The 16733-nt window shown below is 40.7% G+C and overlaps 1 pseudogene; it reads left to right on the plus strand.

Moving 5' to 3' along the window:
• The first annotated feature begins 2114 nt into the window (after positions 1 to 2114).
• LOC105979852 lies at positions 2115 to 2718 on the plus strand (annotated as a pseudogene).
• The last annotated feature ends 14015 nt before the right edge of the window (positions 2719 to 16733 follow it).

Raw genomic sequence — 16733 nt, forward strand, 5'->3', positions numbered from 1 at the left:
TACATGGAAAAGCATCAGAGGACGAGTTCTTCATATGCAGAATTATGAAACGCCTTTTGATTCAGTGAGATCTCAGAAAATCAGTGGATGGATTAGAGAACTTAAATCTTAGCAATGCACTTTTTTTTTTTAAACACCATGCCCATCTGTTGGCCTCATGTGAAGGCAGCTGCACTAGAGCCTGAAAACATTCTTAATGTCTGTAGGTTGTGAAATCTTGCTTTTGTGACAAGAAGTCTTCAGGGTCATAATTAATGGGGGAGGGAATTTTAACCCAAATACTATAATGTTTTTAAAACTAGACCCATCTGCTAGTCTTATGTCCTCACTTGAGCTGAAGCCCTGAAAGCACTACAAGAAAAATAAAAAGAGAAATCATGCAACTTATTATTACAGCAAGCTTTTTTTTCCCCCACAGAGAGGGTGGGACTGGGAAAAGAGGAGTGGGAATTGTTCACAATTTACAAAGGAAGTAAGAAAACTACTATTAACAGTTATAACTAAGCTACCTCTTATTATTTGTTTTTCTCATGCAAGTGAGGCTATAGATCTGGAAAGAATTCATCTAAGGTTCTACAATCAGCCAATCTGTGCTTTTGAGTGGTTAACTGCTTCCTGCTTTTTCTCTCCTTCACGTCATTCCTTTCCAGCATCTCTCAAGGGTTGAAATCAACTTTATTTTCCCTATGCAACATAGTCATGTGAGTCAACTGCACACTAACAATTCCTGTGACCAAAGTAGGAGAGAATCCCAACAAAACGGGATACCCCCGGTGACCCAGGCAATGTAAGATGGACAACGTGGACAATAGACTGATCTTCTGAGACACACGACGCCTTCCATAGGTCACACTACAAGGGCATACATTGAAAACTCCATTAAGCGAACTGGACTTTAAAGTACCAAAAAAGGGTTATCATGGGTGAATAAATGTATGACCAAGAGTGCCATACATTTCTTACTTCACACTCTACCTCTCTACCTGTGTGTGGCAAGGGTTAGTCTAAGAGATAGGGCTCTGGCACCACAAATGAGGGTTAACAAAAGTATTACCATTTCTCCAACCCCCATGACATGTGCAACTAGCAGTCTGTCACACACTTGGTGATATACAAGCTAACTACTCAGGTAATGGAGTCTGAAAAATCGGACACACAATTATCTGATTAGTAACACTGTTGTATGCCGTGAGAGATTAAAAACCACTGTAATGCCATGAAGTCAAATTAGGAGTCTTTATTAAACCAGCAGCTCTGGGAGGACTAGTGTGTCTTTAAATCCTGGAAGCCACAAATAGCAGTCAGGCAGGGTATAAAAAGGCAGAAAACCTATCCTGTTTTTCAAGCTGAAAAGTATAAGGCTCCAGCTACATCCTGTTTTCCCACTCTGATTAGTCTAGCTGATTACAGAAGCTAAAAGAAGTGTTAGTCTACTGTAAGATCCTGGAACAGTATATGGATACACAGTGGCTGGGAATGAGATTTACAAGAACATCTGGAACAGGGTAGAGAATTCTCTGAAGGATATAAGCAAGCTGCAAAATTACCAGGACACCTTGACATACCAAGCAACCAACAAGGCTGTGGTCTATAGAGGACATGGCCTTAAGACAAGATGGCATGACCTACACTTCTTCTGGGAGGTAGGCCAGAATATTGGTGGTAGGCTTGAACAACAGTAAAACATTAACTAAAATACTGTTTTTAGCAATGGAATTGGTTTAAACCGTTAGAGGTTGATTTGCAACTTACTGTGCTAATAATAATAATAAATGATAGGAGCCTTAGTGGCATAGTGGTTACTCACTGGGCTTAGATCCACAAGGTTGGCAGTTGGAAACCACCAGCACCTCTGACGGAGAAAGAGGGATTTTCTATTCCAGTCCCATAAACAATTACAGTCTTGAAAACTAAGAGGGGCAGTTCTACCCTGTCCTATAGGGTCAATACTATAAGTCAGTGTTGACTTGATGGCAATGAGTTTGGTTTGGGTGCTAAAATGGCAATGGTGTCCCAAAAATAGAACTAGGGGCTTATAGAAACAATAGCTACAAGAATGGAGTTGAATTATCAGTTAATAATAGCCCTAATAAGAACAATTACAGATGTTGTTCATGAGCCACCATGGTCTCCTGCTTCAAGAGTGCTTGAAAGGAACCCGGTGCTCACCAGCCTCCTCTCCACCCCATGTCCGACCCCAGGTGTGCCAGAACTAAAACCAGGACTCAGAGGCCACCATCAACTGCCATATAAACCTTGAATTCTATGCCTCCTACAGCTACCTCTCCATGTCTCACTGCTTTGACCAGGATAGCGTGGCTCTGAAGAATTTTACCAAATAATTTCTGCACCAGTCTCACAAGGAGCCAAGAAACTGATGAAGCTGCAGAATCAACGAGGAGGCCAGATCTTGCTCCAAGATATCAAGAAACCAGACAGTGAAGACTGGAAGAGTGGGTCCAATGCCATGTTGTGTAGGCTGCACTTGGAAAAGAGTGTCAACCAGTCCCTACTGGAACTGTAAAAACTGACCACAGACAAGAACGACCCCCGTCTCTATGACTTCATTGAGACACATTACCTGGAAGAGCAGGTGAAATCCATCAAAAAGCTGGGCAACTATGTAACCAACCTGCACAAGATGGGGGGTCTGGATTCCTCCTGGTCAAGTATCACTTCAACAAGCACAGCCTGGGAGATAGTGATGGAGTGATCTAAGCAGTGACCTCTCTTTCCCCAAGTCACCAAGGCAGCACATGCATGTTGGGTAGACCTATCCCTTTTCTAGAAATTGTACCCAAGCATCCACTTCTGTTTTTTCATTTGTACCATTCCTTTAGATAAAGTCATTTTATACCCAGCTGTTGTCTGAGATCTTGGCAGGGAGGAGCCAGAGAGCCATCCAGTCCCAGGTGGCTGAAACTTTTTAAGCGCCATAGTTCACACAGCAAAATCCCACTTAATAAAATGGAGCTTGTGCAGAAAAAGAAAAAAAAAGAACAATTAGTTATAATAACGTGATACTGCTACTAAACCCCATGAAGAGATCACTGAAGATATAGCAAAATGTTGTGAAGTAACTAGGTAGTGACAGACTATTATGAATAATAGCATCTGGAATCTTACAGGCTTGTCTCAAAATAAGCAGCTGTTTAAGCAAGGAGTCAGCTAAATCCACATGGAAGAGGCATACCAACCTGTGTGATCCAAAGATAGCTAATAATAAGATCCAAACCAGGAAAAAAGAAAGATTCCAGTGCCCCAAACCTAAATACTGGATTGCAGAAAACTATGGATTATAGTGGTAGCTCAACTACATGGGATGAGCATCCAGTACATCTCCATAAACATTGGCTAGAAATGACAGTAACTCCCAAATCAGAGTATTGTAAAGGGGGGTTTAGCAACTGAACTCAGGCTGGAATATAATATGTAATATGATCTCCCTATGGACCCAATGTGAATTTACTCTAAACATTCAATATTCTCTGCTTTCTATTAGATTGAGGTCTCCATCAGAATGGCCACTGTTGGTGGCTCCTTGCTTGGTGTATGCCCTAGTCTTCTATAATTATCTACAGGGAAAATGGGGTTGATGTAAATATGAAGAAAATAGCAGGATTGATGATGGCATGAGGACATGGAGGAAGATAGAGGGGGGATGGGGAATCAACATCAATGTGTAACAGAAAGACAAAAGCTACAAAATTTATTGTGATGATGACTACACAGACCTTCTTGACTTGATTGAGCCACTGAATTGAATGATATGTTAACTATGGATCATTTTTAAAAGAAAAGAAATGGAATCTAGCTATATTATATGAATATCCTTTCAGTCTTTTTTCCTATATTGTATGTGTTTTTCTTTCTTCTTCTTCCCAAAATGATATCACATTGGAAGCATTATTGAACAGCATGATGTCATGGACTGAGAATATAAAGATGGATAAGATAAAATTTCTGCTCCACTAACAAACCAGAGAACAGGTAAACAGATTCTTTCAATACAGGATGCTAACATTATCCTAATGTTATGCTAACATTAAAGATGGCACAGAATACCACAAATGAGCATAAATCAATCCTAAATGAGTAATTCAGGGAAACCTTTCTAGAAGTGGCGCCACTTACACTGAAGAAAGGAATTGGTCAGATGACCAAGCAGGTATCCCAGGTCAGAGGAACAAACTGAGCACATGATAACAGCACGTTGACAACTGTTCAAAGTTCCTAGAGCAGGAAATCCCAAGTTGGAGGCTCCAAGATCAAAAGGAGGCCCTGTGAAGGAGTGGCTCCTCGGTGGCAAAGAGCTTAGATGTTTATCGAAAGCATTTAAACTGCTGCTAACCCACCATTTAAATAGATGAAGTTGGAAGCAGTATCGAGTGTGGATTTGAAAGGAAACACACCAGAATCTGGAAATTGGGTCAAGAGGTTAGAAATAGTCCAGTGGAGCAGAAAATAACGAGAAGTGAATGAATTCAAGCGATTTGGCATTTAAACGGGATTTAGTGATGATGGTTTGGGCGTGAGTGTTGCAGGGGAGTTATCTCAATGATGACCATGAGACGATATTGTGAACTTCACTTCAGTAGACCTCATGAGCACCGCATGCATTAAATGAACCAAATGCTGCCTGATCCTGTGCTACATCGTGATTGCTTGTAGACTGGATCATCGTCTCCAGAGGGTTTGCATTGGTTGGCTTTGGCAGTAGAATGGCAGTCTTTTGTTCCTCATCTGTTTTAGTCTGCAAGCTCCACTGTACACTATCAGGATCATAGCAGCATGGAGGCTTCCACAGGTTGACAAGTGGTGGTTGTACTAGAGGTGTCTGGTCAGGAGTTAAACCTGGACTCAACCTTGTATGGAAAGCAAAAGCTCTATCACTAAATCACCTGAAGAGATGATGCCATTATCTAATTAATTTAGACATCGCTTAGTGCACTGAGGAGAGACAGCAGTGGAGCTCAGCCAGACACAGTTAGGTGTGATGACTGAGGAAACCTGGTGGGGCAGTTGTTACCCTGTCCTCTAGGGTCCTGATGAGTTGGATGTGGGCCTTAGATACATGATGAGTAGAGATATACTTAAGAGAAGTTTGGGAAGAGAGATGCAAATATAGGCTTTATTTGCATATAAATGAAAACCATGATTGTGCCTTAATTGAACCTTGAGAAAAGAAGCGAAGGCAATAAATGCTAGTCCTTATCTTTAGGTAGCCCCCACAGTGTCAACCAATACAGTCAACATGCTCAAGGATCTTAATTCACACCTGTTTAGTCATAAATCACAATGCTCCCACAATAGATTATTTATGGGTTATCACTGTAGGTGAAGGTATGAATGCAATGCTTGTTAAAACATTGCAATATTTCTCTGTCAGGTGCTGTAAAGCAATGGTTTATAGCTCCCGCAAGTAGACTTCTGACAATAGCTGGAGACATGTTTGGTTGTCACAACTGAGAGAGAGGGGAGTACCGATGACATCAAGTAGACAGAAGCTAGAGCCATGGAGAAACATCCTGCAATGTTTAGCACAATTCCCTACAACAAAGGATTATTGGTTCCATACTGTCCATAGGTCGAGGACCCTCCTATAAAATCAGTATTATGGAATCCCGGTACCCCCTCAAGCTCTTCTCCACCCCTCTTTTGATGTTCCCCTTTATCAGAATCCAGCAAATACAGGGTTATGTCCACCTAAGGGGCCTGAAGAACTTTGTTCAGCTTTGTGACGTGCATTTGTCCTAGTTGGCCAGTGTTTAGGCCTTATCAGTTGTTAAATATTTGTAATATTGTATAACAATTTATAAAACATGGTCCCTTTCTTCAAGGAGTTTACCCAAATTGTCTCAACGTTGATTTTGACAAAAGTTAATTCCTTTATTTTTCTAAGTAATGTGAAGGGGCTTCAAAATGTTCATGAGAAAATCCTATTATCATCTAATTCAACTTTTCCATGAACTTTTTGTAGCTCCCTTATATGTATCACCATGCCCCCACCAAAAACAAACAAACAAACAAAAAAAAGCCATCAAGATTTAAAACCCCAAGCTGTTTGTGAGGAGCAGAGAAAATATAAAGTCATGTACATGTTGGAATAAGACTAAGATAATAACATGATTATTGCTAACATAAAAGAAAATCTGGCATGGGTGCTATAGCAAAGTTTGGTGAAGAATTCTGATGGTGCCCGGCTATTAGAAAAAAATAGCTTCTGGAGTCTTAAAGGGTTGTCTCTAATAGCCATCACATGTGGAGTCAGCTAAATCCATTTGGAAGAAGCACACCAACCTAGGTGATCTGAAGGTTGTAAATAATATCACTCAGGGGAGGAAACAGAACCAGACCCTAACTTCCAAACACTCAGTTTGCCGAATGTCATAATGATAGTGGAAGCCCAAAATCCATTTGCAGGGTCACTAAGGGGATGGAATCCCCTAGGGGGATCCACTGATAATAGTCTAGAAATATGAACAGCCTTAATACCAAGATAGAGTACTGTAAAGTGGATAGCAACTGTATGTAGCCTGGAATGTGACACCTTGTTATTAGATCTCCATTTTGAATTTACTCTAAAAAAATTTTTTTTCTGCTTTCTTTTTGATTGATGTTTTCCTGTTTTCCTTGGTCACTGTTGCTGGGCCCTTTTTTGTTTTTTTGTCTCTGTTTTGTATGTTTTTCTGTGTAGGTAAGGCAGGATTCAAAGATAGAAACAGAATTAATAATTACCTGGTGGCACAGAAGGGGAAGGGAGGTAAATAGAGGCTACAAGAAGGAATAAATGTTCCAAAGTTGATTGTGATAATGAATGCACAAACCTTCTTATAATGATTGAACTATTGACCTCTATGACATATTAATTACATCTCAATGAAAGTATTCTAAGGAAAAGATGAGAAGTTTGAAGGAAGGGGAAATGACTTGGATTTAGATAGTTTATTCAAGAGTATATTAAGAGTTAAAGATATAAACAATCTTTCATATATTTTTCAATATTCCAACCACCCTCCAAAAAAAAAAATCAAACCCATTGCTGTTAAGTCATGGGGATAATAGGAAATAAAATGCCCATAAACAGTTTTCAAATGAATAATTCCACTTTTGAAATTTTATGTAAATTTTATTAAATGTGATATAGGTATACTACTTGGATAAACTTTAACATTCTTTGAAAGCTACCGTACAAACAGGATCCCTGGTGGTGTAGCCCTGGTGGGTTATGTGTTGGGCTGGTAATCTCAAGGTTAGCAATGTGAACCCGTTCATTTGAACCCATTCCTCCTGATCTCCTGGGAGGAAGATGAGAGTTTCTGTTCCCATAAAGATTCATGGGATTTATGTTATTATTCAAAACCAACAGCCTCAGAAGCCCAAAAGGTCAATTCTACTCTGTATTATGAGTTGGAATGAACTTGATGCCAGTATGTTTGGGGTCTTGGGGGTTTGGATAATATAAACACAGAGCAAAATGAAATATCCTAGGTAAATTGCACAATGAAGGAACTCTGTTTTGAATATGTTGGCTCTTCAGATCATCTTCACATACCAACATGGTTAGTTACTAAAGATAAGCATCAAATATTAATCAGGCACCTACAGTGATGCTTTCTGTTTGATGCATGGGGGATTAAACAGATGAATTGTGTTTATTAAAAGGCACTGTAAATTGGAAAAAAATTTTGTAAAGTCTTATACTTTTCATGATCAGACAACTTAAAACAAGGTAACGTGCCTTTTAACTTATTAGCTCTCCGAGTTCCCCTCTAGTTCACTGGAGCGTTCAGACCCAAACATAGGATATTAAGGTGAATGACATTTCCTTGATGCATATCCTTGTTAGACAACAATTCTAGTATTGTTAAAACAGACTGCTCAGAAAATGTATAAATGAATGTTTTCTCTAAAGTACACTTGTATTTCTTTAATTACTTTTAAAAATAGCTGTAAGGGGATGTCCAGTTGCCTACAGATGGGCTTTGGGTCTCTTCACCGCACTTGCCCTCATTCACAAGGATATGACTTTTTGTTCTTTGATGCCTGGTACCTGATCCCATTGATACCTCATGATCACACAGGCTGGTGTGCTTCTTCCATGTGGGTTATGTTGCTTCTCAGATAGATGGTTTCTTGTTTATCTTTAAGCTTTTAAGTCCCCAGATGCTAGATCTTTTGATAGCTGGGCACCATCAGCTTTCTTCACCACATTTGCTTATGCACCCATTTTGTCTTCAGCGATTATGTCAGGACAGTGAGCATCAAGGAATGCCAGTTTAATAGAACAAAGTGTTCTTGCATTGAGGGAGTACTTTAGCGGAGGCCCAATGTCCATCTACTACCTTAATAATAAACCTATAAATAACATACAACTTTCCTCTAGTTCTTTAATGCTTCCTCCCCACCACTATCATGATCCCAATTCTACCTTACAATTCTGGCTAGACCAGAGGACGTACACTTGTACAGATAAGAACTGGAAACACAGGGAATCCAGGACAGATGATCCCTTCAGGACCAGTGGTGAGAGTGGCAATACCGGGAGCATCAGGGGAACGTGGGGTAGAAAGAGGGAATCGATCACAAGGATCTACATATAACCCCCTCCCTGGGGGATGGACAACAGAAAAGTGGGTAAAGGGAGACATCAAGCAGTGTAACACATGACAAAATAATAATAATTTATAAATTATCAAGGGTTTGTGAGGGAGGGGTTGCGGGGGGAGGGATGAGGCACTGATACCAAGGGCTCAACTAGAAAGCAAATGTTTGGAGAATGATGATGGCAACAAATGTACAAATGTGCTTGACACAATGGATGGATGTATGGATTGTGATAAGAGTTGCACAAGCCACCAATAAAATGATCTTAAAAAGAAAAAAAAATAGCTGTAAGTTTTTAGTAGTCACACTGTCTCAGAAATATGAGGTTTGTTTACCTTCCCCATAAAATATGGGTCAATGTTTACTCAAAAGTGTCATCAAATAATTTACATAAAAGCCAAATGAGATAATGTAACCAAACCAAAAGCATGACATGAAAGACAAGCATCATTATTTTAATTGTCATTGAAGACATCTCTAGAATGCACAGGCCTGGTTTGGCACAAGATAAAACATCAAAAGTAAACTATAATAACACTAACGTGATTGATTTATTGTCACCTGAAATCCTGCTGAAATAGCCTTAAACTGATGTACTTTTTATCTAACGGAGGGTATGTTTAAAAGAGCTTTAACTCGATGGTTACTGGCTGACGTGGTGAAGTGAAATTGCTTGGCCTGGCTCTTCCATCCATAGTCTTTGTAACTCTCACTTGGTGATGGGGTAGGCAAGTTAAGATGTGGAGGACACTAAATCAGAGGTTGGTCAGTTTGGTCATTCCTCTGGGTATAAGAGAGCCGAAAAATTCCCATGACTACCAGGACTCACATGTGGAGCACATGGGATATCTGTACCATGGGTAGCAAAGGCACAAGAGGCCAACACTAAGACCAAAAGACAAAGCAGAGGAGCCACATAGCTGAGACCACGAGGCAGTGAGGTAGAGTGGCAGTTAGAGGCTAAGGGACCGCATGGCTGAGAGGATGACGACCAAAGAGAGACTGGGCTGCTGTCAGAGATGAGGTGCTGCTATGGACTAAAGAGTGTATCCTTAATGCTTCCTGATCCTAACTTGTGCTATTCTGTTAGCTTTCCAAATATACCCCATGATCGTGAGTATTGTCTGAGTTCTGTGTGGCCACTGAGACAGATAACTGACTCCAGAAGAGCAGTAGAGTGCTATTGGAGAAACAGTTGGAGTCAGAATAGAGTAAAGAAGGAAGAGAGATTGTGGAGCCATGTCTGACACTTGCCTTGTGACAAGCAGCCTTTGGCTTGGATAGAGTTGGATTTTCCCCCCTTGTGTGGCCAAAGGAAGTCAGATGTAGGCCCCATGCCATTTCTTTAATCTGTCTTCTAGGCAAGGCTCTGGTTTATGTCCCACAAGTAGTTTGGCATTGTGAACTTTTTCATGGGTTCCACAAAATTGATTGTTCCCCCAAGATGCCTTGTGTGGTCTAACAGGTTAATGTCCATGGAATTGAAGTAGAAAAATTGCTCTGATTTGGAATACTTAGCCGGGAACTGAGCCTATCTCCATCTAGGTAGGTCTTAAATCACATATCATACAATTTAACTGAGGTGTACCGCCCCAAAACACAAAAAGCTCCACTGGTAGAGCTTTCGTAGTATGCATTTTTCCCACTAGGTGAGCATCAAGCAACTGAATTAGTACACCCAGTGGCATCACCTCAGAAGTTTCTTTCTGGTCACAGTGAATTTTTTCATAAAAGCAGTTTCATTTAATATTTTTTGTGTCTGATGACCGACTTAAGAGAACAATGTGCAACTGTGAAATTTTGTTTCCTGCTTGGGAAAAATGCTACAGAAACTGTTGTGATGTTGAACATAATTTACAAGGACAGTGCTATGGGAAAAAAACTCAAGTGTATGAGTGGTTTTCTCATTTCAAAAAAGGTGAGATGTCAATTGATGGCAAACTTCATTCTGGACTTCCATCAACTTCCCGAATGGACAAAAATGTTGACTTGTAGTGCATTTAGATGTCATTCCACAAGGTCAGACTGTTAATCAAGCTTTCGCTTTAGAGGTTCTGAAAAGAAATTGCATAAGAGTGTGCAACACAGTTGGTATAGAAGAAAAGCTACTTATCTCATACTATACTGGTTGAGGCACAGGCAATCTGGGGGAGACAGGGCAAACCCACAGATGTACATGTCATTGGAACATAAAGAAGGGGAAAGTTGTGGGAGAAAAAAGAGGGAGATGATGACACTGGGGGAGCAGGGCACTAATTCACCTAGGAGAAAGGTATTGTTTATGTCTCCACAGAAATGGGAGTGTGAGTACAGACCCCGCCATAGCATGGCAAACCATGAGGGCAACATAACCACATGGAGCAAATCATACACAGAGATGGTGAATTAGTTTATTGTGCCAACCTGGCCGATAAACACATGTGGGGTTAATTTAAGTGTGGAGGGATAAATGGCTTGGTGAGCCTCGCCTTTCCAGTTCTAGTTCTAGGGTCTCTTGCTTTCTGATGGTCGGGCCAGGCTGAAGCTGGCTTGGCCAGTTCCCTGCTTTAGCAGGTGGGGCTCACTTCCTTTAGGACGTCCCTGAGGAGAAGCCACATGGACCTGCCCGGATGCAGCCCTGGGTGCTGGAGCAGCTGTGTGGAGACCCTGCCAGCGCTGAGATGCTTACACGTTCACTGACTTGGCTTTCCTCCTGCAGTCGGCATCGTTGTGTCTGTTTTATGAGATGGAGGAGGACTTTGTGGACTGGTGTTGGACATATGGGTTAATGGGTGAATGTTGGACTTGTGGGCTTGGGCAGCACTGGGTTGGGATGTATTCTTGATATGCACTTAACCTTTATATAAAACTCTCTCCTATACATGAGTGGCTGTGGATTTGCTTCTCTAAAGTACCCAGACTAACACAGAGGGCTACAGGGCCGGCCTCAATTACAGCCAAACTACCTTCTCTCTAGAACTATGTGCTACAGAAAACAACAGTAAACCTACAGGTTGGGGAGGGGGCCAGCCTGCCATGCCCACACATAATCAAATCAAGAAGGAAAAAGAGAGAGGAACTAGACCCCTTCACGACACGCCAAGCCCTGAGGATCAAATCCCTGCCCAGAGCTGCAAGACAGGGAGGACTGAGGGGCTGACAACAGCATGATGTCCTCTCACTGCAGCATATTGCTACAGATGAGAACACGAGGGACACACGGCGGGGAGTGAGTCCAGCCTGACACCACCACCACCACCTGCCCCCACAGTGCGGCAAATCAAGAAGGGAGCTTAACAAATCAGCAATGGGAGCAAAAGAAGCCACAAAGCCCCTGAGGAGCCCCCAAAACAGACTTCAGTCTAAGAGGGGAAGTTCCAGGAATACCCCCAGGACCATTGGGAAGATAGTCATAAAGGTCAGTGGGCAGACATGGAATTATGTATGCTTTTTTTCAGTTTTGTTTGCTGGTTATTTTTTGGTTTGTTTTCTCTTTTTATTCAATCTTTTGTCTTCTTTTTGTTTTGTCTCCATTACTGCTGTTTTGCCTACCTGTACAAGACATGCATGGGAAGCAAACCTGAGGAGAAAGCAACAGGACCAACGGCTCCGGAGGGACTAGTGGGGAGGAAGAGCGGGGGAAGGGAGCAGTGAGCAAACAACATCATAGACAAGGGAACAACTAGGGAATGAAATCAACAATGAGGAGGATTTAGAGATTTTGGGGGTGTTGGAGGAACAGCAATCTAACTGAGGGGAATTACTACCAGACAGAAGAAGGGTGAGCATAATGGTGTGATAGGGTGAAGGGAAAAAGGAAACAGAGGAAAGCTCTAAGAAGCAAAGCTATGGAGAGGTGGGTACATATGTGCATTTATCAATCCATAAAAATAGAGGTATGTACATATATTTATATGGTAATATATTGAGGAAGTGGATGCCCTTTGGGCCTCTGCTCAAGCCCTCCCTCAATGAAAGAACACTTTGTTCTAACAACTTGGCTTTCTGTGATGCTCACTCTCCTACACGATCACTGGAGACAAAATGGGTACACAAGCAAATATGGTGAAGAAAGCTGATGGTGCCCAGCTATTAAAAGATATAGTGTCTGGGATCTTAAAAGGCGTGACATTAAACAAACAGCTCTCTAGCAGAGAAGCAACAAACCCATGTGGAAGAAGCACACCTGCCTGTGCAATCATGAGGTATCAATGGGATCAGGTAACAGGCATCAGAAGACCCAAAACAAACAAACAAAAACATGTATTGTGGAGAATGAGGGAGGTCAGAGCAGAGACCCAAAGCCTGTGTGTAGAGAAAAGGTCACAAGCAAGGGATGAGTCAATCAGGGTGCAGTATCGCACCAATGAAACAAACAACATTCCTCTGGTTCTTTGAGGCTTCCTCACCTCTCACTATCCTGAACCAGTCTGGCTAGACTGGAGCATGTACACTGGTACAGATAAGAGCTCACAACACAGAGAATCCAGGTCAGATAAAACTCTCAGGCACAGAAATGGGAGTAGCGATACTATGAAGGTAGGGGGTGGAGAGGAAGAGGAAATCGATTGCAATGATCGATGCATAACCACTCCCCCCACTAGGGGATGTACAACAGAAATGAGGGTGAAGGGAGAAAGCAGTCAGTGTAAGAAATGAAAATAATAATAATGTATAATTTATCAAGGGGTCATGAGGGTGGGCGGGGGAGGGAGGGAAAAAAGAGGAGCTCATACCAAGGGCTCAAACAGAAAGGAAATGTTTAGAAAACGATGATGGCAACATATGTACCAATATGCTTGATACAATTGATGTATGGATTGTTATAAGAGCTGTAAGAGCTCCCAATAAAATGATCTTTTTTAAAAATGTGTGAAAAAAGGCCTGATTTGTGGCAGACGGGGGACTGGTTTTGCCACCATAATGCACCTGCTCACGCAGCCCTGACAGTGCACCAGTTTTTCACAAAAAACAGCTTGCCTCTCTTGTCCCACACACCTTACTCACCTGACCTCACTCCGTGCGACTTCTCTTTGTTTCCGTGAATGAAGAGGAACATGAAAGGAACAGTAATTTGACAACATAGAAGAGGTGAAGAAAAAAATATGAGGGAGATGCCATTCAAACAGATGAGTTTGAAAAATGTTTCCAAGAATGGAATCTCAGATTTGACAAATGTATTAAGTGTAATGTATAGTACTTTCAGGGTCACAAGATTGTTTTGTAAAAAAATTTAATTACATAGCTTTGGAGAAAAAAAATTCCATTTGGGGGTTTACCCCCTTGCAATCATCACCACAATAAATTTTACAACATTTTCTTTTTTATTAAGGAAAATATCACACAGCTGCAAAAATAGAACAAAGAGTAGGCTCTCTCATGTACCTATAACCCCACCTCAATTAATTTCAACTCATTGCTAATTTTTTTTTTAATCTCTCTATCCCCTCCATGATCGGTGCCACACCACAAACGTCATGTCATTCATTCAGACTTTAAATTTCTAATAATGGGAAAGTAGTCTTGACATACTTTGGAAGGCCTTTTTGGTAAGAATTTGGGACTGTCTATTCATTGACAAAAAAAATTTGACTGACATAAGATTTTTATATATCTATAAATAATTTTATTGGGGGCTCTTACAGCTCTTATAACAATCCATATATCAATTGTATCAAGCATGTTTTACATGTGTTGCCATCATCATTTTCAAAATATTTTCTTTCTACTTGAACTCTTGGTATCAGCTCCTCTTTTTTCCCTTGCTCCCTTGTGACCCCTTGATAAATAATAAATTATTATTATTTTCCTATCTTACCCCATCTGCTATCTCCCTTTACCCATGTTTCTGTTGTTTGTCCCCTTGGTGGGGGTGGGTGGGATAGTTAAGTGTTGATGTTTGCGTTCACTTCCCCCTTTCTTCCCCTTCTCCATCCACCTTTTGTCTGCCTTCATGGTATTGCTACTCCCATTTCTGTTCCTAAGGGGTTTATCTGTCCTGGATTCTGTGTGTCAAGAGCTCTTATCTGTACCAGTGTACATGCTCCAGTCTAGCTGGATTTGTAAGGTAGAACTGGGGTCATGATAGTGGAGGGTTGGGGTGGAGGAAATATTAAAGAATTATAGGAATGCTGTGTGTTTCATTGGTGCTATACTGCACCCTGGCTGGCTCATTCCTTCCTTGTTAGAATTCTGTGAGGGGATATCCAAATGTCTAAAGATGGGCTTTGGGTCTCTGCTCTGATGCCCCTCGTTCACATCAATATGGTTGTTTGCTTTGGTTCTTATGATGCCTGACACCTGATCCTGTCAGCACCTTGTGATCACACAGGCTGGTGTGCTTCTTTTTTGCTTCCCTTCTAGATGGCCACTTGTTTAACTTCAAGCCTTTAAGACCCCAGGTGCTTTATCTTTTAATAGCCGGCCACCATCAACTTTCTTCATCACATTTGCTTATGCACTCATTTTAACTTCAGTGATCATGTTGGGAAGGTGAGCATCACAGAATGCCAGGTAATTACAACAAAGTGTTCTTATATTTAGGGAGAACTTGAGTAGAGGCCCAATGTCCATCTGGTGCCTTGATATGTAACATATAAATATATGTACATAGGCCTATATCCCTATTGCTATATATGAATATATTTACATACATGCCTATATTTATACCTCTAGAAATGTTTTTTGCCTCCTAGTTCTTTCCTCTATTTCCATTTACTTTCCTTCTGTTCCACTATCATGTTCAACCTTCATTTGGCTCTCAGAAATTCCTCTCAGCTACATTGCACTTAATCAAACTGCACCAGGCATTTTACACCCTGCTCACCATCAATTTTTAGCTCTCTTGTTGTTCCCTTGTCCCTGGATTTGTAGGCTCCCCCCTACCTTTCCATCCAGAACATTTTCTTCTTGTACTCATTGTTGTTAGCTCCCAATTTCCCCTCATCTTCCCATGCCATGCCCCTAGGCAATTATCAATACAGTTACTGTCTCTATAGATCTAGCTATCCTGTGCTTCAGATACAGAATGTCATACAAAATATAAACATGAAGCAAAAAAAGAACTCATAAAACCTCAACAACAATGACTAGACAAAAGTAGTAAACCTCATTTAAAAAGAAAGCATAAGATAATAAAAACTGAAACAACTTTAAAATGGTTCAAAAGGGTGATCCAATGATAAAATATTGCATTTTAACCTAGCTACATGTGCCATAATCTATTTTGCAATGTTCTCTGTCTGATAGCAAGGCTTGATAGCAATTCTTTGACTATGGTCAGAGGGTATTCACCAGAGAGTTAACTTATGTGGGAACCCAGCAAATGGATTTTGGGTTTCTACTATCATTCCTACCCTTCTGAAAACCAACTGTTCACAATGTAAGCCCTGGCACCATTCCCTCTTTTGGATTTGGATTTTTTTTTACTTTACAATCCTTAGATCATACAAGCCTGTGTGCTTCTTCCATGTGTACTTAGTTGATACCTCATTAAAGTGGCTGCTTGTTTTAAGACAAGCCTTTTACACCCCAGATGCTATTCTTTCTGATAGTCAGGCATTATCTGTGTCTTCACTGCACTTTGCTACAGTACCTTTAGTGATCTCTTCATGAGGGCAAGCATCCAGATGGGCCATGTCATGAGAACCAATTGTTCATAGATTGAGGCTAGAATTAACTCCAAGTTCAAAAATCTATTCATATATCTTTGAAATGTTTTGATTCATACACACATGCAATGCAAACCCAGTAGTAAAATGTCTATTTTATAGAAATGCTCTATAATAATGCTTTATATATGATTGCTTTTAGTGAGATGCAAATTTCTCATAATATTCCAACAAAACAGAGTTTTGACAGATTTCAGTTATCTAACTCCTTTGAGCTTTAACTATGAACAATAAATACAAGTACTCCAGTAAACATGAAAAGTCAATGATGTGACAGTTCTCTGAGAATAAAAACTGGGGCACAACTAAACTTTCATTGTTTAACATCTTTGAGGATCTATTTAATCAAATTGCTTACTCGATCTAAAGTTCTGTTTCTGCATCTGCATGGTGTGAACAGTAACACTACCTCCATCATAAGGTCATGGTAAGGAACAAATGAAATACCACATGCAAAGCAATGAGCAAGTTTCTTCT

Source organism: Echinops telfairi, unplaced genomic scaffold, assembly GCF_000313985.2.
Source record: "Echinops telfairi isolate 266 unplaced genomic scaffold, ASM31398v2 ScPeMD7_9;HRSCAF=40, whole genome shotgun sequence".
In the NCBI taxonomy this organism is placed as follows: Eukaryota; Metazoa; Chordata; class Mammalia; order Afrosoricida; family Tenrecidae; genus Echinops; species Echinops telfairi.